This window comes from Zosterops lateralis (genome assembly GCF_965231275.1).
Source record: "Zosterops lateralis genome assembly, chromosome: 8".
NCBI classification, from domain to species: Eukaryota; Metazoa; Chordata; class Aves; order Passeriformes; family Zosteropidae; genus Zosterops; species Zosterops lateralis.
This window is the reverse complement of record NC_139768.1, coordinates 18,056,488-18,080,984: the sequence shown is the minus strand read 5'-3', so window position 1 is coordinate 18,080,984 and position 24,497 is coordinate 18,056,488.

Here is a 24,497-nt window from a genome sequence, read left to right as displayed (position 1 = left end):
GTGCAGTGAATTGTTTATAAAAAAAGAGCAGAAAAGTTTGTGTGCTGCATGAATTTTGTCAAGATGGATACAAGCTGCAGCTGTTTAAAAGCTTTATCTGCTCTCTTCCCTGTGTTTCTGAGTAGGTGGAAATTTGTTTGTGCTTTTTATAAACTGCATTCACATAGAGAAAAAAATAGGAGATATTAAGAACCTCTTTTGCCCGAAGGAGAAATGCACCACAAGAAGCAAAAGCTGAAGTTGAATTAAGACTCAAAAGAAGCTTTTCAGAATGCATGGTAATGGTGATTAACTACTGGAACAAAATACAAGGAAAAGGATAGAGACAAAGTCTCTTCAGATTTTACAGCAAAGTCTGAGAGCTTTTATAGCAGACAAGCTTTAATCTGAGACAAAGAATGCTTTAGTTAAATACAAGGTCTTGGACTCAGGGCTGGATAATTGGGTGGCTTGAGATAGTTCAATAAGAAAACAGAGATCTCTTTTGATCTTACTATTGTGAATCTGTAAGTTGGATTCTACGTGATTCCTACTGCAGAATGTCACCAATTTCCTGCTATACTGAGACCCGTAAGACTTTTTTAAAAAAATTAATTTTCAGTCAAGGGCTATTTTTATTTAGAAAAATTTTATAAAACAACTAGTTGAGAACTTGCTTTTTCTAGAATTTATCAGCTTGTAAACTTCTTGTCATCAGTCCATGTTAGACTGTTCTCTGGCTGGTAAAAAATGTCTTTATTATCCAGAATTACTCTTTGTGCTTCTCTGGAAGTATTTTTTCACTTTTACACTTTCCTTTTTCACAATTTTGGTACATATTAAGGGACGTTTAAGTTACAAAATAGAACTTCTCAATGGGAGCAGGCATTTTATCAGAGTATAGGTAACAGAAATAATTTCAAGGGATGCAGACTGGGACTGAAGACAAAGTGAATGATGTAGGCTTATTCCTGCATTGAAAGCTTTGCATCATGGGAAAATTTCCTAATTTTTAGCCAAAAAAGCAAGATGAAGGCTTTGAAATGTGTTAATTCCATCCCCACTGAGAGATGCAGCAGGGCTTCCATGTTAATGAAAGGAGCAGGGCTGGAGTGGGACACATCACAGCTTTGTATTCCAAACTAAAATATTATCCTCCTTTTTCCAGCTGCTTGGTGTCTTGTGTTCTCATTTACAGCAGTGCAGACTGCAGTGTAGGTACGAAACAACATTAGGTCAGATTTTTCCAAGATTTTGTGTCAGCTTTAGCATCTGGCAACCTATTTATATTAGCTTTACATCGCACAAATGAGTGTGTTTATGCAACAGAAACTGCAGAGGTGCTCCCAATAAGCTTTTATTTCTCAAAAAAAAAAAAAATTGTAGAATTTGCCTTAATATTATCCAGGTATGTTGAATTACCCCCTTGATGTGTTTTGCTGTAGAAAATATACAATGTAGCGGTTTCTATTATCTGTTGATGTAAAGCAAAGTGATTGACTTTGCATCCTACACTCAATACTGTGAATATTCAGGTAGAGCTCATCTTCATCTCTTGTGACTTCTCATCACCTCTGTGGACTTTAGTGGATCCAGAAGTAGCACAATCTAGTCCTCTTCTTGGAACTAGGTTCCTTATGGTCTCAGACATTTGGTATATTTACAGTAGTTAATATTTCTGTATTCGAGACATTTAGTATATATTTAAAAGATAATGAGGCGAAACAATTGCTCAATGTGCTATCATGAAGTACTCCCCTCATTCTCACAGCCCACCCATCAGCTTGCTATAAGCTTGATCAGTTCCTTAAAAATGATGAATAGTGTTAAAATTTGCCATATTCCTTTCTGCCAGATGCTCTGAAAAGCCTGTTAAAAGTCTATAAAACAAGCAAAATAAGTTCAGTTACACTCTGCACTTTTCAAGCACTGCTGCTAGCACAAAAATTGATTGATTGTGCTTTGTGCTGGTCTAAATCTAGCCTGTTCACCTGCAAAACACTGCTCTCTTGTACTTTTTTTTGTTACCCTCAGCAACATTCACACAAAAAGCACAGAATGCTTTTCCTGGTACAGGGATTTCTCTGTAAATCTGGTACTTTCCTGCCTCTTTTCTCATCTGTGTGCTAATCCCATTAAAAGATTCCTTCCTTGCTTTAGCGGCGTGTCCCCCAGCTGCCGGCCAGCGTCCTGCTGCTCCTCTGCTGCTTTCCTGCACAAAGCTGGAGCTTGTCACACCCCTCCTGGCACAGGGATGTGTGTGTACAGAGATGGGGGGTTGATGGCTCCCTTGGAATTTACCAGGAATTCTCACTGGCTGCATCAATGAACAGTGCTCAGGGCAGTGATGTCAGGGAATACAAGAGAAGAGCTTAGAGCAGAGGTACAGCCTAATCATACAGGGAAATCAAAGTCTTGCTGTGGTGGTTGGTAGAAAAATAAAGCAGCTGTGATATATATATATATATATATATATATATAGGCAGGAAGGAATGTAAAGAATGCATTTGTCTCAGCTATAATTGCTACAAGAAGTAAGGCTTGTAAGCGTACTGAAAATTTTGAGGAGAAACGATTTTCAGGAAGCATGTAATAAATATAGAATGATTAAACCCAAACGTGGTTTGGGCTAATGTGAAGCTAATGGGAAACAAAGGGTGGATCCTACCACAGATGTGTAGACATTATGGAGACAACATTTTTGCATCACTGCTGAAAGATGAGTGAATATTCAAGATATCTGGAGGAAAAGTGAAAGAGAGATTTTGGTACAGTTGGAGTGCTGGCCACCAGCCACAATGAGAAAACCAAGGTGAAGGACAAGAGTCTAACTTCTGGTGAATGAGAGGAATGGAAGTTGGGAGATCCAGTATTTGAATAATAGGCAATTGAACAAAGTAAAGAGAGAGGACAGGATTGAATTATGGTAAGAAATGTAAAGGATTAGAAGAACACAAAAATAAATTTTAATTAGTTTGCAAGAGGACTGGTGGGGGTGTTCAAATTTAAGATGTTGATAGTGAAAAATTGCAGGCAAACAGCCAAGTCCCAGTAAGCAAACTGCAGGTTTGATGACAGAAATGTTGTTCTGAAGAACTTGTGGGGGCCTGGATGGTTCTGGGGAAGCAGAGGAGAGAACTGTACCAGGTGCAAGAGAGTAAACTTTAAAATTTGAAAGGTAATAAACAGCCTTTGGAAAAGAGGAAGGGTAATAGAGATTACAAAGAGCCACGGAGCTTCTGCAAGCAGACTGTGAGCATATGGTGAAGACATAAACAAGGTGCTGAGCAAGATTAACCAACGTGAGCAAGTATTGCTTCCAAGAGACGAGTCACGTTCCTTGGAGTAGAAAACCCTGGGGGTGTTTTGCACGTCTGGGAAAATATCTTCCATGTCCCTGGCTGTACAAATAGTAATTCAGGAAAATCACAGAATACTTTAGGTTAGAAGGGACCTCTAAAGGCCATCTAGTCCAACCCTCTTGCCGTGAGCAGGCACATCTTCAGTTACATCAGGCTGCTCAGAGCCCTGTCCAACCCGGCCTTGACTGGTTCATGGTGCTTTCCCAGACAAGAATTTCCAAAGTGGGGTGAAGGGCCGTTTTGCACTGCCCTGCTCTCAGTTGGCCTGTGTACTGCAGCATACAGCTGCTGGTGGATGATTTGGTGTCTCCACCTCAGTTACCAGGGACAAACCCATTTCTCTTGGAACTCTTGCCCCTTCAGGCTGCTGATTACAGTTGTTTTTTCATAGCCTAAGAGTTTATGGTGCTGTCTGTGGGATTAGAGCCTTTGTTGAGGGGAAGAGCTAATGACTCCTGGACAGAGGAACACCTGCTGTGGGAGAGGTAACTGGTTTGGGGATGAGATTGAGGGCTGGCCTCAGTCAGAGAGGTGGCATAGGTTCTCTTAAAGGCTGCAAATAAAAGTAACACAGATGTCTTTAAAACAACGGAAAGGAAGTGGCCAACAATCAAAATACCAGACAGACACTCCTGATAACATCACAGTCACTCCCAGACCTCACAAAATGCCTGTGCACACCTATAACAGTGCCTATAACAGTGGGTTGCCCCCACTATCAAATAGTCCTTGGAGAGTTAGTCTTTCCAACAAGGCAGTGTTTCAGCAGTTTCATTTTCCTTCTCTAGCCTGAGTGAGCCTGAAGGGTGGTGAAATGCTTCCCGAGGGGGTCAGCAGCTTTCTGGAGACAGGAGGTAAAATGCCACATCTTCAGCACGTGTTTTAATAAACAATGGAAGGCCATTATATCAGTTTGGATGGTATGGAAACCTTATTGGCTGCTTGAATATATTTGGTTATAGGCAGAATTCAGTCAACCTTCCCTTTTCCTTCATTTGTCTCTGTCACTTGCACAAAAATGCAAAACCCACAGCACTGAAAATTATTTTGGCTGCAAAAATGTATTTATATTTCTGTACTCTCACTTTCATTAGTTTTCCCAAGAATTCAAAAATTTTCAAGTTACATGCAGCAGTCACTGGGGACATTTTCAAGCTGTTAGTTAAGCAGAGGCTTGAGTTCTGTCAAGAGCAATCTATATGTTAAGCCTCTGGCATAATTTCTGCTCCAAATGAGAAATGCCCTTGAAGACCAAGGTTTAAGGTCAAAAGTACAGCTGCTTATACCCGATCGCAGTCCTCCAGTGGTTTTGTCTATTGAGAAGCAGGGTATGAGAGAAGCCACCCCCTTGGTCATGGTGCCTCTGGGGGTTTTGCCAGGTGGTTGTTCCCGGCATTCCCAGGTCACTCTGCTAAGAACAGTTTCGTGTGATTGCTCCAAATACCCAGTGAGACTCAGTTATTTTTTGCTAAGCAGTCCTTTTGTCAGGAAGTTTCTGCCTGCATCTCGACTTGAGCTAAAGGCATACTTTATAAAGAAATTATAACAAGCATACAGATTATGGAAAGATAATAATAAATACATAATTATAGTATACGATATATACACTATATACAGATAACTAAAAATTACAATAATAAATAGTGGTAGCATTACCTGTTCCCCCTCAGACACTCCGTTCACCACAAAGCTGCATTCTGTTCCCCCCAAAAAAAGAGCTAGCTCTTCATCTCTCAACAATGGATACTTGCTGACAGGTAAAAGAGGATTTTGGTTTTATCTAGATTGTGTGAGGTGTACAGCACAGAAAAGGAATCAGAGATTGATATCTGTACAAAGGCATCATAAAAGGAAGAAAAAGCAGGGCAATTATCCAGGATAAATATGTCACACACCCATGCCAAAGAAAGGGGATGTAAGCACACCATGAAAAATCCATCTAATCAGAACTTCAAACTCTCAGTTCTGGCGCAAAAATTACCTTGAATAAGAATCAAATGGATAACGAAGTGGATCATTGGTGCTTGTGATGAGAGCCTGTTGTTGCAGAAAGCCTCCATCTAGATCAAAATGACATTATGATTTGTGCTGTCTTTCTGATGGTGTTCTCAGTAAATTTTAACTAAATACAGGAAAACAAACCCTTCCATTTGTCCCAAGCCATGAACTTGTCCCCGTGGCTGTGAGGATGGCAGAATTATTTTCAGTGCAACTTTTTTGGGAGGCATGAGTTGGGCTGTTTCTTTATATATTTTTGTGGTTAAGGAGTTCCAAACAGGGAAGGATTGCTTTGCTTTTCTCACGGAATTGGATATGGAGTTAATACCTAATCACACTTAGCAATTTGATACTCCTCAGTAATCAGTCTCCTGCTAATCCTGCTAATCCATCAGTCACTTTAAATCACTTTACATTCACATTAAAAAAATAAAATAAAAAAAAAAAAAAATAGTTTTTACCTAATAAAAGACATTTCTCAGTGCCACAAGGAGATATTTATCAAATAAAATGCTAGACAGTTATCACTTCTAGATTTTTTTTCTGCACAGAGCCAACAACAAATTCTAGGCATGTTCTTATCTTATTTTTTTCTAAGCCTGGATGATCAGACAGCCCATGCTGCAAAGTTGGAGGTTGGATCTGAAACCTTTGGAGGAATGTTAGAACTGATATTCTGCTTCCAGCCTTAATCAACATCCTCAAAGATTCAGCAGATAGTATGAAACTAGGGTTTGTATCTGCATCTTTCAGGAGTCTGTCCCAGTTCTGGCCGCTATGCTGTGAGCATCCTTAAAAGATACATCAAACAGCACAACATGAGTTCAAAGAACTTTGCTTGTAACTGCAATGAATCTGAAATGTACTGATGAAAGATTTATTAATGTCATGCAAGGTAGAGTGTCCTCCTGTTAGCAGAGACCTTCTGAATCGCTGAGTGAACAGGTCATCAAAGAGAAATCAGCACGGTAATTGGAACAGCATTCTTGAGCCTAATTGCAACAGAGGTTAAGTCATCGTCTGAGCAGAGTGTTGGATAATGACAAGGACACAAATAAAGTGTAGTAATCGAGGCCACACCTCCCTTTCTGCTGTTGCAGGGAACAGGGATGTGCAGCTCAGGCTGAGGAGCTGGTACCTCCCTGGAATTTTCTTCTGCAGTGGCTCCAGTGGAATCCAGCCAAGATGTACAGAAAAAACTTTTCCCTGGGGAGAGACAAACCTCCTGGTTTTGTGCTTGTGGAGGTGCTGGGACAGAAACAGTGAATATTATGACTCAGAAAATGTATTGGGATACTTTACTAGTGTGCAGATACACGCAGCTGAACCTAAAGAGTTTTGTAAGCCTTGATCATGCTGTCCTTTCTGACATGAGAAGGTATTTGGGGGTTAAAAGGGTGGGGATAGTCACTAAAAATAATGAGAGCCACATACAGAACAGTCCATTGCTTCTAGGGCTCTCAGAAATATTATGCTGGGCTTTGACCCACCACTACAGAATTTCTACAGCCTTGACTATTCAAAGGTGATTTTTGCATTGCTATAGTACATGGGCATAATTTCATTTAGCAGTTTGAAATTAATTTTTGTTCTTATTTCTAAGTCTGAAAAGCAAGTTAATGGTATTGCCTGGCATTCAGCAGAGTGAAATACTTTAAAGTGTCCAACAATACCTTCTTCTGGCTAAAAGTGTTCTAACCTTGCACCTCAGGTTTTGCAGCCTTTTTTTCTAAGGCTTTTGAAAGATGTAATTTTATTCAACACATTTTGTTTAGAGTGGCTAACTCATCAACTGTAACTGTACTATCTTTCCCAGGCATCATTTTTTTCTGCCTTTTATCCCAAAGGCATGAGTCATGTCTGTGGCCCAGCATCTGACCTTTGTCTGCCTGATACTGCCTCCTCTCTGATTCATTGTTACATTTTCAATAACATACCTTCCTTCTCACTGTTTCCCAAGTTCTCACTTTCTCTTGAGTTCTTCTGGATTTCTCCTCCCTTTTTGGAGGATCACTGTGGTCGCCCATGGGGCTTATTGAGGAGCTGGTGGAAGAGTCATTTTGTTGGATTTCAAATGTTTTTATCCAATATCATCTGTCACAATGACCAAAACACTTAATATTAGGCCATTGATGGATTGATTTTACCATCTTTGGAGCTGACCTTGCATGTGTTTTCTTTGTCTTTACTACACCCAACTCTGTCAGGCCAATATTGAGACACTTCTGACTGGTACTATTAGCCACTGAAAATGCTTCATTGATTTGTACAGCACGGGTTCTTGGTGCTGAATGTAAGCTTCAACTGATAAAGGCTCTGGAAGTAGAGTGCTATTAGGCTATAAATGAAAGCTCATCACATGCTGACATTCATCCATCTCTGTAAGTCAGATTGGCATGGTAACACAGCAGGTGTTCTCGTTTTGGATTCAAAGAAATCTAAAAACCACAAAAGTAAAAATTAAAAACTCGTGTATAAGAAATTAACAACAAAACCAAAAAGAAGCAGCAGTCAGGCATGAATTTTTCAGAGCACTATTTGGTTAACCCCAGCTTTAAAAAATCATGTTATTTTTACATGATAGAAAAATTGTCTGTGGTGAATATTTACCACAGGAAGTTGCAGACAGTCACTATCAAAAGTTTCCCACCCTGTTGCTCAAATAAATTATGTTAAGGGTAAAAGAAATACACATTTAATAGATATTTTCTTACACTAGACAGGAATAAGTAAGTTCATCTTTCCTCCCTGAAGGCATGGAGACTTGAATGGCTCAGACATCCTTACCCAGACACTGGGGCTTGGGATGGTCCCCACAAGTGTGCATCAACCTTACTCCAGAAAGGCTATTGTATGTATTGTAATTATTGTTGCCAACAAAGGTCTTTGTTTAATTCCTGTTTAACACTTTGTTCTTGTGTTTTTCCAGTCTTTTACCTGGTATCTCGTAGCTCATCCAGCTCACCATGCAGGCACTTGCATGTGCAGGTGTGCCAGCCCATGGATAAAACAAGGAAAGGATGAGATGGTTGGAGAGTGGCTGTGCAGAAAGATGTAATGTGGTGGACTGAGTGCACCTGTACCTGTTAATTCCAGCGAGGGAGAATGGGCCTGACAGCCATGTATGTCATCTGGAAAAACACTAATTAAGTTCAGCAACGCTATCTGTGAACTTGGCTTCCTGCTCAGACTGCCCCCAAATGGGATATTGCAACTACCAGCAGCTCTCTCTAATCCATGTGAATTTAGATACAGCCACAGCTGCTGTAAATACCACACAATGCTCCTTGCTCTCAGGGACTGCTTTGTTCTCCTTTTCACTTAACTTAAATAAGCCAATTTATTTGCCTGCTACAACATGGCTGAATCTTGGTTGCTGAACTTCTCTGGCATGGCTGCATTACTTACTACTTTAGGAAGGTTTTCCAAGGAAATTTCCCTAGGAATTCTGGCTTAACAGTGCTGCCTTTCAAGTTAGACATTTGTCTATCCACTTGCTGATGTCTTTTTTTCGTCAATAACAGTGATATATTTAGAAAATCCTGCATTTCACAGCCTCTAAAAAAAATCATATCTAGACATGATATTATTGAAACCCAAGGGAAATTGGTGAAAAAAAAATCTGGACTGTCACAACTGATACAATAGACAGTGAGATTCTGTTTAGAGAATCTGAATTGAGCTCATAACACAACACAACAATAATGTTGTTAAAATATAAAGATTCCATTCAATACAGAAAGAAAAACTCCTGCAAATCATCAGTGGTGGTTTTGTTTAATTTTTATATCTGGAAGAAAAGAACTGTGCTCATTTTCACCATTGAAGAAATATCCTCACTCCTTGCAGTGCCTGACATTTCTTCCTCTTTTTTGTCCTTTGGGTGTGTGTGAAAGATTTGTTGATAGCAATTTAATTACGGAGAGAAGTTGTTTGACACTTTTCATGTGGATGCTCTCTTGATGGTCTCCTGCACACTTTTCTCCAGACTCTCTTTGTTGTGAGGCTGTGTGAGATCAGCCACAAAGAGGGCTGGTGACAGGGAGAACCTTTAGCCCATTCTACCACACCTCATGGAGCAGGGCTTCACTGGTAGGACAGACTTTTCCCAGTGGCACTCGGATGGTATCCAAAATGTGGTGATTTATACAGCTGGTGAAACTCCTCATGCCTCAGTCAATGTCTGAGTGAGAATACATCATTCAGAACATGCATGAAATATTAAGTCCTGAATTCTTGCAGACTTCAAAATATCTACACACAGAAGTTAATGCTGTAGATTAAGTTTTGCTCTATGAGCAGGATTCAGAATATGATGGGGTGTTTTCTCAGATTCTTCCTTTGCAGCTAAATATATACTGCAAAATTCTTCTTCCTGTCCTAAAATATTACTGCATCTGCTTAGAACAATTAAAACAGCTATAATGTCCCTTCCCTAGATATAGATGCATTTAATGATGGGAAGGATGATGCTGCATACGCCCATTATTTTATATTTTTTGATAACAAGATTGATCAGTATTGATTATACAGGTGTCAACATGGAGATTTATTATGCTGCAGAAGTGTTGTGGAAAAACCCAAGTCTTCCTTTAAGTGAGAACCAAGGAGGAGATGGATGCCTCAGCATCACCACAGAGTGAATCATGGTGACAGTGTTTCAAGGATTTCAAAAGCAAAACTGTTGGTGAGCTTCCAATATTCATTCCCTGACCTATGTGAAAATGAAAAAACCAACCCCAAATTACAATATAAATCTTTATTGAGCCTATAGAAAGATATCAATGAGGGAGAAAACTGGAAACCATGAGAACCAAGATACATCTGCAGCCAAAACCAGGTATTGGAGGATAAGAAAAATCTTCCCAGGGGTGGTGTTAGCTAATTACAGGTAGGTACTGTCAGATGGTTCCACAGAATTGTGCTAAGCTTGCAGAGCTTTTCTGAAGTGAGACACCTTGACTTGAGAAAGATGAACTTACTGGTCTAACACAATTAATGGACTAATTGCACTGGGTTACCCCTTATAAATGCAGTTTTCACCTTACAGGAGACTGGAAAACAGTCTTGAATGGCCCCAGTCGGTAAAAAGCAAGTAAAGTGCGGGGAGGAGACAGCATCTCTTCCCACAAAACCTTCTTCACAAAACCTGTGACATGTTTTGTCTTGCTAGGATCTGATGTGCTATTAATAAAAGGTGCTTTTCTGTGCTAGTTTCTAGCTGAGAAATCCTTCAAGAGAAACAGCTAGAAAAAATATCTACAAATGAAGAATTCATCAGATTCCCTCCTGGGACAATTCTGTAGCTGTCAGTACAATTGCACCAGAGGTGAATTTGTTTAGAAGATTCTTGCATCTTGCTAACCCCAAAGTAAAACACTTCAAGAATTATGATTTCTTACTGCAGCTGGTGAAATGATGGATGCAGAACAGAAACTGAGATATCCCCTCCATTATTTTTGATAAAAATGTCACACTAAGTTGCTACCAGGACACATATTCCTTTTTATTTTTTCAGAAAATAGTATAATATCTATTATTCAGATTTCCTGTCTCATCCTGAGTGCTGTTTTGTTATTGAGCCCTTTGGAATAATAATAGGAAATGGACTAAATGGAAAATAGGGAAAGTGAAATCCCATAATGGCACTAACTAGCAATAACCTCTATAACCAGCCACCACAGGCACTGAAACCTTTTTAATTTCTAGCTAGAAAAAGTAGCTTTGCCCTTGTGAATCAATGACATACTCATGCAGGGTGCCTGCAGTAGAGTACTTCATGTACTCTGGAAGAGAAGGATGAGAGGAGAATGAAAATTGAAAGTAGATGGAAAATCTGTTGACTGGTTTTGAAATATAGCTGCCCAACCATCTTCTTTTATTTAGGCAAAACAGCTTGTAAGCAGAATTCCCATCACTGAGGTGTTATTGTTGCCAGCTAAAGCACTGCTCACTGCAGATGCACCTTCTGTGTGTTGCACTTCAAACCTTTTTGGCAAAGGCTGAGCATTATGCTGTCTCCTTTCTTTGAGAGATTTTCTGAAAGATTTTCTGCCAAAAAAAGGATCCAAACAGCCCACTACTAAGAGAAAAGCCCCAACTTCAATATACTCCATGCTTTCCACTATTTAAATTTCAGCTGTATAGAAGGAACGGTCTGTCAGAAGGCACAAAGATGTTACAGAAAACAGGAGGAACACATTTTAAAAGAGTCCATTGAATGAAACAGGCAACATAATTTTTTTTTTTGCCTGTAGAAGGTGTGAAGTGAAGGTATCTGTAAGTCAGAGGAAGAAATGTGCATGGTTCAAAAGAAGCTCATTTTTCTTAGTAGTTATCTGGGCAATTTTAGTGGATATCCTTACTAACTGTGGATAATTTTAAACTCTTAACTTTAGAGCTAATATTGAGAGTGGTAGAGTTGACCATATGCCAAATAAATGAGATGCACAATTTGTCTAAAAAGTGATTTGACTAAATTTTACCTGCAAATATATTAATGTATTCGTTCTTTTAATTATGTGGTTTAAAGGATTTCTACATTATTATACTGTGTTATTATGCTCACAGTAAATGTCTACATAATTTGGATGTTTTCAATAGTGGCAGGAGGACTAAAGTATAAATGAAGTTTTCAATGTTGTTAGGTTGAAATATCTAAAAAAGTTGGATATAGAAGAAAGTTTGGACCCAATTCAGTGTCCAGGCATCCTAGGATACAGTTTATGGTTAAGCTAGTAGACAATCCCACTGTCCTGTCAAATATTCATTGCTATTTAGTATTTTGTAATCTGTAGCTACTTACTACAGAAACATTTAAGGCTGGATTTCCTAAATCATAAAATCCCAAAGTTTTAAGACTGTTTAATCTTCTGCACCAAATATGGTTTCTTTACACTTAGGTAAAAAATAGAAAGGAATTTCCAAAACAGCTTTTCTATATCATTGTACCTCTTTTTCTTAGTCAGCTCCTAAACTAATATTGCAGTAATTCCAGATTTAATGTACAGTCTAAAGAATGTAGAGACTTGATGGCAATTACTTAACTTGTCACTGATCAATTAAGGTTCCCCAAAGCAATGGCACTGTTCCCTAATGAGTCTAACATTGGGCAAGGACATGAGAGAAATTCAGGTACTCTTTGCATCCAGGTCTGGATCTGGCTGTGTATCAGTTTCTGTCTCCTATCTTGTTTATATAAATTCCAATATTTTCCTCTGTAAATTAATACGCATTTGAGAAAGGAAATACTTCTTGTATAAGGTCGGTTACCTCAAACAATTCACCTTTGTTGGAATTTTCAGGTGATATTATTCCAATTTTAGGACTGTGTCAGAGTTCTGTATTCTGGAGCTGCTGCTGTTGGAAAGGAGATGAAGCCTTCTTTCCCAGCTTAATGGATTGAACTGTCTCTCAAGCTTTTATATGATGTATCATTGCTAGCACTGTCTCCAAGACACTAATAAAAAGAAGACTCAATAGTATTGGCATGATAAAGTGAAAACTATTAATAAAGAAAAGCAAGTCCATCATACTCATTAAATTTAAGTGTAAGGGAAAGACTGTAGTGCATGTGTGTGTGTGATGTGGCTGGGGAATTATATTACAAGGCCAGTCAATTTTCTTGCAGAGTTTTTTTGTTGCTGTTGTTAGTGAGTAATTAATATAAATAATGCTGACTGGTTTTAAATATTGAGGATACTAGGGAAAAAATGTAGAAGGTGGCAAGCAGATGGATCATTTAATTTATTCCCCAATTACAACTGACATGTTGGGTATAGAAATCTGTGAGTCATCTATTATTTTTTATGGTCCATTTTACAGCTGTGTATATTGTTATAATAAATAAACACATTATCTCATTAGGCTGGTATTGTAAAAAGCTTGGAATATCACAAACATCCTCCTCTTTCAGCATTTGCTCCCATATCAGGGTCTTACAGTAAAAGAGGAAGGATGTATTTATACCTTATTAAGAACAAGGTAGATCTCACACAGCTTGTAAAAGTACAGAGACATCTTATGAAAACAACTCTCTCAAGTCAAGGTAAATAAATCTGATTCTTTTTAGTGGAGGTAATGGGGAGAGTCCTGCTGTATCTTTTCCTTGTTTGACAGAGCAGAAAACACACCACTCTCCCTCGCTCTCCAGGCAGTAAATATACATTGCAGATAAATGTCAGATTGGCAATAAAGTTCATTGTATTTAAGTTTCAGACTATCCCATAAAATGACAATTTGATGGGGAAAGCCAACTGAGTCTTACGGTGTTTAAAATTCAGAAGCTGTCTTTCTGAGCCTGGAAGGGGAAGGACTTGTGCCTTTTAGTTAGATCCAGGGGGAGTGGGCACAGCCCCATGTGTGGGGCAGCAATTTGGGGTGGCAGAGCAGCAAGGACCTGCTCTCTTGGTCTTCTCTCTGACTTGGGAGTTTGGTAATTGCTTTGGGGGAAGGGAGGGCAGTGGAAGCAAATGGTTGCTGTCACTATGCCCCAGCCTACCTATAGAAACACTCTATACTCCTGTCTGTACCTCCTGTCTATAAAGTCTATGCCTGCAGTCCAGTCTGACAGTCTGACTCCCCAGGCCGAGTGACATGTGCCTGCTTCAATGCAAACCATCCCCAAATCTGCCCTCCTGTGGCAAAAGAAATTGTTGCTTGTTCAGCACTTGTGTTTTCAGAGGCCAGGATTCAGTTTTGTGTATCCTGCTGAGAAGAGCTGCACAGATCAGGGTTTGGAGTGACCTGGGGCTCACCTGTGTCTTTCTCCCTGTGCATGGCAGGAATAAGAGCATCCAAGTTGGAAATTCATCAGTGCAGCTGTCAGAGGACAAGCCACTGCTGTTGCTGTGTGGGTCTCCTCTCTCACTTTTAAAATCTCTGGACAAGTTGTACCCAGGCAGGCTGGCATCTTCTACAGATGAGGTCTTCAGTATTTAGCCAGAGAGGTGGCACAGCAAACCTGCCAGCTGCTGCCCAGAACCCAGGATCAATAGTTCTAAGGGAGATGCCAGCTGTCCTCGATCCAGTACAACAGATCTAGCAACTTTATTAACTATTTCACTGACTTCAAGCTCTGAAAACGAGTAAACTCGTCAGCTCAAGCAATATTGGCATCTCAAATAGGCTGATCTTGCTTTCTGTATGGAGTAAGATTACATTTACTGGTGGTCAAAATGATCCACCAACATAATTTCTAACTGTTTATGCCAATGCATTTGTCACTTTGCATTATCTACTGACTTCCTTAGAACAATTGGCAAAAAAAGAGGAATGCCTAACTTTGACTGTTTTAAAAGAGGATGACTAGGTCATCGCTCTTCCCTCCAGAATAAAGCATTTAGATATCCAGTCAATCAATGATTATTTTCATTCTTTTGAACCAGGTTAGAAAGTCTCTCTCTTAAATAATTCAATGCTCCTTCTTCTGTAGAACCATAACTATACCAAATGCTCTATGCAGCACATTCGAAGGAGTGAGGATCTTTTCTTCTGCATGAGAAGCAGTTGTTCCAGAACACAAAGTTTCTGTTTTACAAGCTTGTGAAAGTTCAGTGCTACAAGTTTTAAAAGCAACTGTGCTCACTGGTCTCACAGCAGAGCAGATAAGGCTGAGCTCTATCTCTTGTGACCATGGTGAAAATCCAGCCTTCAGATGAACAATTTTATGGGGGTGACCGAATCAAAAGCTGTATTATCGGCTGATATCCTGGGAATGTTCATCTGAGGACAGCAGTTTAGTCATCTGAAAAAAATCAATCAGAGCACTGTTCTCCAAGAGCTGTGTTTGCTTAACTGAGGGCTGGGGGAAGATGGCTCTGAGCTGTCCTGACAGGAACCACAGGAGAAATTATCTACCCAAGGCTAGCAAAGAAGAGCTCTGGGTCTGAGACCCACACCAGTGCTCCTGCTCTGCTGAGCCAAGATGCCAGTCTCCAAGGATAATGAAAAACAGTCAGGCAGTAAGAGAGATTTGTCAGCTGCTGTATTTCAGCCTGGAAACAAGCAGCTTCCCCTCATCACTTCTCCCATTCCCTATAGACACAACTCTTCATGATGAAGCTGATACATGTGCTATTTGTGTTTTCATGTTCCATTTAAAGAGACAACAAGAGCCTGAACTTTGGATGAGAGGTCACCAGTCTGGGGGAAAAAAATACAAGGAAAAAAAGTTTCAGAAAGGCTCTTTTAAGAAGCATTAGTTCCTGGTTGCATAGCACACTCATCAGCTTAATCCCCTGAAGTGTCACAAGAACAGAGCTTTTCCAGCAAGCAGAAGAACAGCATGTACAAGCAATTTCACATTATGTTCCTTCCTGATGGCTCCACAGTCTCAGCCTCTTAGGTCTGCTGCTGATATACATCAAGCTTCTCATCTGATGTATTACATCTACCACTGAACTCCTGTCCAAAGGAGATTTCTTGTGGAAGAAGGACTATATCTTTAGGAAATAAAAAAGAGGGTTATAATTTAAAATATAATTTCTAGAATTCAGTCAGTAGAATACTGGGGGAGAGAACATAGGACAAATTTTCAGTCCTTGATCTTTGACATGAACATGTTTGTAATGAGCATGCAACCTCATCAGTTGAGGTGAGACCCTGCTCTCTAGAAGAGTAGAAAGAATGTTTATCCACCAAAAATATGTTCTGCTAGTTACATTCAAACCATGTCATTCAAAGGGAGGATGCAGGTATACTGAATTATACTCACCTAGTGTGACCTGGGTAAAAAAAAAAAACCAGACCTGTGGTTCACAAAGTAACTCAGATCTGAATTTCTGTTACTGTAGGAGCAAATATCTCAACTTTCTTATGTTCCCTACAGTCTGCTGAAGGGCTATTGCCCATTCAGTTATCTGTGGCTTCCTCCTGCTTGGTTGTATTGCTACTCACAGCCTAATAATTCTCCACATAGCCATTTGCCCTTAGTTGTTTCCAGATATAATTAGACTCCAGATTCAGTAATGCTTTCTTTCCTATTTACTTGTAAGATATAGATGAGGACTTGGTGTCTCTCTTAATCAATACCTCTATCTAGAGCTGCTTCCACAGGCTTTTAAAGAACTGCCAGATCAGGACAATGCTGATGTCTCCAATGATATGCAAACAGGGAGAGGTGTAAACAGAGAGCTGTTGCAGCAGTGTGGGATCTTTCCTTCTCTGCAGCAAGAACCTGGGGTAAACAGCCTTGCTCTAAGTTAACACTAGCACAGTCAGGCAACCTTTTAACCTGTGCAAGAATTTTTGAGGCAGGAGGAACATGCACCAGGTGCCTCCTTGCTGTTCATGCTGTGCTGAGCATCAGCATGCCTGGACCAATATGCCTCATTTCTACTGGAAAAGGCCATCAACATTTATTTTTATTTTAAATAGTGCTAAATGCTGTGGGTCAGAGTAGCAAAATAAAATCTGTTTTCTCTCTGCAGTCAAATGTTTTCAACAAGCTTTTGAGAAGTATGTATGTAATATATTTATAGAGATGTAGAGTTTTAGTGTGGAATTATGTATTGCTCGTTATTCTGTCTTCCCTGTGGGAGCATTTGGCCTTTTTACTTAAATATAGTGCTTTATTAAATTAATTCACATATTTTTGGGTGTGGAAAATGAGATCAAGGAACACAGAAAAGGGAAATATTGCCATACTATTAACAAGGACTCAAGAGCTGTTCTAACAGACCCTCCTTTATGTTTGTTCAGGTCCTCAATGGGTCTGCTCAGACCCCAGGACAAAGCTTACCAACAAGAAGGATTTGAGTCTGCAGGACTGGAACCAAACTTTGGTTTATTATCAATGACAATTCATTCTCACACTCCATTTCATTTGGAGAGTGGCAGGTGGCTGGACCCTGTTTTGTCTCAGAATGCTGAGGAGCTGGGGAGGACCTGGGTTCGCATTTCGTTCCTGCAGCAAAACTATGTGGATAAAAGGGAAGAAAAAGCATCAGTCCTTGCCTTATTCTTCTCTCCCCTGAGATAAAATAGATTCAGAAGTTCAGCTTTTCTACTGCTATACCTTCATTTAAAGAGAGCAGACCTTTGTCCCTTCCATCCTGGGAGCTGCCACTTGGTGTGTCGTATCTGGTACCTGTCTTTACACAAGGCATCTCTGCATTCAGCCAAATTGTTCTCCTGCTCCTCTTCCAGAATCCAGAGGCAAAGGCCATGTGAGGCAGGGGGTGCTGATCTCTGTTACTGGTGTCAGGAGGGAGCAGATCTGTCCTGCTCAGCCATGTTGTGCAACGTTTTGTTGCCAGGCTCAAACCCTGTGAACCTTTCAGGGATTAAAATTGATGAGATTCTCTGCTGCCACCAGGCTCTTCAGAATACATGATTTTCCTGAACTGCAGTCACTCAGAGTGGGAATTGCAGTCAGAAGGTCAGAAAACTGTTAAGAAAAGAAAGTCTATATTGCTGTTTTCTATTATTTGAAGTATAGAACTGATACTAAACATTTATTGGTTTGATAAAGACTTCCTGTATCTCAGGAGCTATACAGACCATAGAATTAATCCAACAAAATTTTCTTATTGATATATAAGTGAAGAAAAGGCTCTTCCGGTGCTTTTAAACTTTTTTTTTTTATTGTAGGGAACTATACATTTAAGAAGCTTATGTTAAGATGCAGTGTGTGATGTTATTCATAGTCTTAAGCTGCACTGTGCTGATCAGTCAAGATAGAAACGCAGGATGCAATTCTTGTCTCAATAAACTTGTCTGATTAATTTTCCCTACTGGCATTAATATATCAGCTGCACTATCTCTGCTTGAGAGGTATTTGCATCACAAGGGAATTATTTTATCTCGGTCTGTAAAATTTGAAGTGTTGGTGGCTCACACATGCTTCCTATCCAAGTTGTTGTCCTGGACTGAAACTTCACAGAGGAACAAGCTCTTGTCTCATCATATCACCGTTATCTGCATTCGTATTTCTACTTTCCTTTCTTTTTGTTCATACAGCCTCAACTTGTTTCAAACCTGTGGTGAATATGATACTGATCTTTATCCTGCTGAGTTTACATCCAAGAAAAGAAGTGAATTCCCCTGATATAATTTAGTAAAGGGAGGGAAAACCAGGGCTTGCCTGCAGAGCCATCTTAACCCCTGCTTGTGAAGAGATTCTACTTGTTTCCAAAAGAGCTCTGAAAACCCAACCATGAGGCAAGAGAGAATTATGCAGAAAAATCAACAACATAAACTTTAACTGGTGAATTTATCAGCAACTGCTGCTCTTCTCCTGGAAGCCCCAGACATGCAAATCTTTCCTTGTTTTTGCTACATACAATATGTATGTTTTGTCCTTTTGTGATCTGGGGCCTCAAGGGTGTTTTGTACAAGTGATTTGTGCTGTAAGTGAAGGAGTTGGTGTTTCCTCTTAGTTTACTGTGTTCTTCATGTGTTGAGACAGGGAGAGAAGAAAGGGAAAGACATGAAGAGAAGATGCTCAGATATTGACAGCCCTGGGCAAAGTGTGAGAAAGAAAATGAGAGGCAACTCAGATGGGAAGGAAATTTAGAGTTGAAAAACAGGTGGGGAAAAGGAAAAAGACAGCCTGGTCTGTATAATCTGAGTGAGTGCTCCTCTCTCCTGACTTTTTATATGCTTTGAAAATCGAGCAAATTGGAACATTTTTCTAGTCTGAACTTAGCCTGGTTGCCCTCCCTTTGGTGCTTTCAATCTCATTTCTTCCTAGATGTGAGGTTACCCAAAGTGGACTGTGGATTTCCAAAAAGGTATTTTCAAGATTTTCTCTCTTCATGCATAAAACATGTGTTGCATATTTAATTTCCACTGAAATAACGGTCACATGAGCAAGAGCTCATATAATGCCTTGCTTCCCCTTCTTCTAATTTATTTCAGAGAGCCAGATACAGCTACATTCTTTCATCTCACCCTCTTTCTGGCCTCCAAGCCTATTGAGGCAGCAACTGTTTTCTTTGTCAGCACTCACCAGACCCTGACTCTAGGCAATTTTTGTAAATATTTTTCCAATACAGCAGCACTAATTTTATATGCTTCACAGCCCATTTGCAAGTAATTTAGCCACCTACTTATTTTTTCTAACCAGGGATTATCTTGTTCTCTCCTTGGTTAAATGATGCCCAGAATGTTGCACAATGTGGCTGAGCAGAATATTTTGGTGTGTTTGTTTCTACTGGTTAGTAATTTCTGAGAACTATTTGTTTCTACTAGTTAGTAATTTTCTGTCCTTCTGCAAAAGCAAGTCTTTCATTTAAGAGCATCAGCAGAGGGAGACAGAATATGAAGGAGAAAACTTTTCCCATAACATGGGGCAATAAGCTCTTTGGAAAGAGTGAGATATCATTCTCTATTCAGCCACTGTGATGCCCAAGTGTCAGCTGAGCTGAGGTGGATGAGAACAAACTAATTTCACACAGGTAGAGCATGAAAATATCCATTACACAATAGCCAGGTCAACAGGAACTGATGACCAGCATCCCTGAGGAGAATATCTTTGGGCAGAGGCACCTTAGCCATGGTGGAGAGAGGGTTTGTCTGAGCTTTGCAGAAATGCATTTCTTATTTCTGCTTGCAATTTCTCAGCCATCTCTGCTCTGAATAAACACTACTGCTTTTAGTGTTCTAATACAAGTCATGCTAAACAGAAGTACCCTTTGGTTCATTGTTATGGGTTTTTTAAAAATGTTACAATGTCATTTTTATTCATTAATGGGGGGTGAAATGTCAGCATTTTCCACCAGTATTCAGTTTTTCACTCTGACAATGGCACGACATTTACTCCCTCCCCCTCCCTGTATAAAACACAAAACCTGCCATTTTTTATTGTTCACAGGAGAAAACCCAGGGGAGGGGTGGTCCTTGTGGGGCTGTTTTGTTTTGCTTTTTTTACTGCTAAATAGCTTTCTGTTTGTACAACTCCATTTTCTGTGTGTTAACAGAAAGGGTTTTCTTTCTCTGATATCTAAATATCACATAACTTGGCACTTGAAGATCAGCATAGCATAGCCCTCATTGTCAGAAAAGTTATTAAAATGAGAGGTGCAGTACAATGGTCATGGGGACATCAGGGCATGACTACCCAGCATTACAGCAGTTCTGATTAACTTCAGACATTTGGTCCAATTTAATACTTACATTCTGTAAGCTACTGAGATTCCAGTGAAATTTTTGATACATGTTTTCTTCCCTTCTGCTTTAAAGCCTGTAGTGAGAAGCTGCTTTGTATTATTTGCATTTTCATCTAGACTGGAAGAATACCTGTTGGATAGCATAGAAACTGCAGTGATTAAAAAGACCCAGCAACTGAACCAAAACCTAAGCTCTGACAGGCACAAGTCTCCCTTCAAAGACTGCCAACAACCCAGAACTAAAGTATTGTCTGAATAATTTGTGCTCAGAGCATTTGAGAACCTAATCTCAGCATACATTTTGTGGAAAGAACCAAGCACTAAAGAAAGAAAAAGAATTCCAAATTTGAAGCTCACACAAATAGAGCAACAAAGGGAGTTTCTGTAAATAAAATTTTCATTGTGATATCACAGGAATATCTCACAGTCTGGACAGCCCTGAAGAGAAATCCCCTGAGCTTCCCAGCCATTCTTTCTGGGTCCTCTGAAATGTGCCTTCATGCTTAGCTCATCCTACCCAAGAAAACAAGCTGATTCCACTTTTCTGCTATTTATAGGCTTTCTGGCTATATTAACACCCTTCACTGAGTAATATATTTCTTTTCCTCCTCTGGCTACTGCAGTAAAAAGAATAGCTGCTTGTTCTTTTGAGCCTGGTAAAAAATGTTCTTACTAGGCTTTGGCATACACAGTACCTCAGAAACAGTGTGTATGACTTGGGGTGGCTTTCTTGTGCTTGTGCAGCTTGTGCTGTTATTGCTGTTCCCCAGATTTTGGCACAGAAAGCTCGAGCAAGTTGCAAAAAGAGCTCCCCAGTGGCTGTCCCTGCACAAGGAGCTCACTGCAGAATTGGGAGTAAATGATGCTGCTGGGGTTGTGTAAGGAGATGGGGCAGTGTTGGGAGGAGACCTCCGGGTTTTGGTTACACTGATTGCTGTGAGAAAAGAGTCTGAAAACACCTCATATGTGAGTATGGTGGTAGGAACATGAACTTAGAGTGGACTTAATCATCTGATCATATAACACTCCTTCACAGGAAAAGCAAACCTCACCCTGCTGCTGGGGAGAATTATTGAGTGTCTTGGCAAGCCCTTGCTCTCACTGGTCTCATTTTCACTGTGGTTCCTGCCTCAGCAGCCACCTTTGCTGTGCTAATAGCAGCAGGGACCTGTGACACACATGATTAGAAGGAGCATTTTGGTGTGTGCAGCTCTGCCAGGCACTGCCTCAGCCCGAGCCTGAAGCATCACCCACCAAGCTGGGGCTGCTGCTAACTTAATATGGAAAAGTTTAGCTGCAAGCCACCGTAAGGTTTATAATTGCTTATTGCATTAAGTCAGATGCTACCACAGAGCACGGTGTGTGTTACACTGATTTTATTAAAACAGAAAAGATGAAATGACAAATTAAAGAAAAATGAAGGGGATTATCATGACTCCAGGTTAAACATAAACAGCAGGATTCAGAGAGCTCCTGGAGAACAGAGCTCCTCTTTCAATAAAATCTCTCCATTTATAAAACATTTAAAAAGAAAAGGGGGAAATATCTATATGCCATATCAGGAAAATTGCCTTTAAATGATATGTTTCTCAAGAGTTTCTAGAAGGCATTAGTAGCTCCCCAAGAAACAGAGCCACTATTTTCATGCTAATGGTGGCTGAAATAAAAATGAATGGAGGGGAAATGTAAAATTTGGCTCTGCCATACAATCTGGGTTGGTCTGGAATAAGCATCTATTCTTTACTGAAAGTTTTCCATTGACTAGTGGCAACTCTGAAAAGGAAATACTTGGTTTTCTTTGTTTTTTGATGATAATTCTTGCCAAATACAGGACTACTGTGAAAGGTGAGACTTTGTTTATTTCATTTTCCTCTTTTGATTTCTGTTGCTTTATTCTCTCTCTAGGAACTTAAGTAATGACAATAAACACAGAAAAACCCCCTCAGGTAACACAAATGAAATATAGGAGATGTGTTTTTATCAAGATGTGTTTAACAAGAGTGCAAATGTCACACTGGTAAAACCAGAAAGATATGCCCTTAGCTGGGAGTCCTTAGCTCCCCTGAGCTGCAGGGGGAAGCTCAGAGGATTTGATTTCTGAGTAGAAATCAAATTAGAGTAGATTACTCAAATCTGAGCAGATTTCTGCCCAGAAAAAGAGCTACAATGGAAACTTCCTTGTTTTCCTTAAGAACACAAGCCAAACCCTCACCTCCACCAAAATATTTCTCAAAACGTGGTTAGAAGGCCTTAACTTTGACCCCTATTTTAGTTTTAATGCTCTTAGAACAAGAATAAATAAAATGTATCTCAACTCAAAATCTCTGGGCATGGCAGGTTACAATCTGCAATCAAATATCGGGTGAAATAGTTTGGTGGGAACCAGCACACCAGAATGAGAGAGAAAGAGAATTGGAGAGAAGGGGAATAAAAATATTCCTAAAGGTGCATAACAGTCTGGGGAAGTGCTCAATGTTTAAATTTGTTCCTGCTGAAACCCTTTCACCAAAGGCAGCCAAACTAGGAGGCTGACACGATCTTTTTCCCTTTTATAATAACGCCATATTGCATGCAAGTTCATGTGGGGTCTCAGTCCATATCAAAGATATTTTATCACAGGAATGCAGCCCCCCCTCCCCCCCTTTTTTTTTTTTTATGTAAAGGAAGATCACAGTGCTCACTGGGATGCATTTTTAAGTCTGTTACAATAATTCTTATGTTCTCAGTCCTGCACCAGATCTGGCTGCGGGTTAATAGAAGCCTGCAGCAAATGAACCAGGCTCATATGCTGGAAAACAGTATAAAATAAGAGCACTGGTCGAATGTGTTTGTGCTTGAGGGGAAAAAAAAGGTGCCTTTTGTTTTGTCCTATGCTCATGACCTTGAGGAGCTTGGCCACGAGTGTCCTTGGCAAAGTGTGATGTTGGTAGACTGAGGTATATGGGTGAGAGCTGTATTGACTGCTGTTTTTAACCACTACATTGCCCAAAAACTCACTTTGGTATCTTTCACTATAAGTTAATGAAGCATTCCTATGAGTTCTCTAAGATTTGTCATAGGATCATTGCCAGGAGTGGTTACAGCTGCAAATTTAATAGTCTGCTCCTGTATCCTAATGCAAATGCTGAAAGCCTGTGGAGAAGGTGAGCTCATCATTTATCTGCAGAAAAGTTCACTTGCAGTCAATGTGCTTATAAATCTTCACCTCCTGAGCAGCTTTACAAGTGTTTTTGAAATATTCAAAACATTTTTTATCCAGTATGCTTTTATGCTGTGTTATTTAGATACCAGATTCATACCAGTGGACCTGTCTCAGGTGACTATTTGTATTTTGCTCTCTATGCCTGGTATAAAACATTCATGGAGTTCATTAGAAGAAAATGCTAGATAATTTTCTTAAGATGGATATGCCAGGGTCTGGTAATAATTTCTCTGGATATCATCTGAGTGTTTGGAATCTGGGACTGACTTGGATAGGTAAACAGCATTTTGAAAACTTTTCTGAACAATCTGAATTTTAAAGGCTCATTTTTTAACTGGGATGAAGTTCTTAAGATCTCTCTTGAAACATCAGACCAACCACTGGATTTGAGAAACACAGGAGCACACAACATCACAAGGGAATACCCCCCAGTCTTAGTGAGCAGCTTTGTCTCTCCCCATTTCTGTCAGAAAAGCTCCAAATAACAATGTTTGTTCAAAAAGCGATGAAAAATGTGCAGAGAAAGGATGGCTCTTTTCTGAAGAATGCTGTAACTGGAAAGGACACTTGGGCAAAGCCTTTGGAGAGGAAGGGGTTATGTTGAATAACTCAGACTCAACAGCTCTGTTACTCACAGTTCCCACACCTAGCTCTGAAGATGTAAATTCTTTGTGTCTGTCGTCAGCAGCTTTTGTTTGAACCCAGATGAAATATTGTAAAGTTTTCAAAACAAGTTTTGTATTTTATCTTGATAAAAGACATTCTCCCATCCTCACAAGTTCAGAAATAACCTCCCTTTCCCTGCTCAAAGCCATATGTTGCTGACAGCCCTATCTGATTATGTGA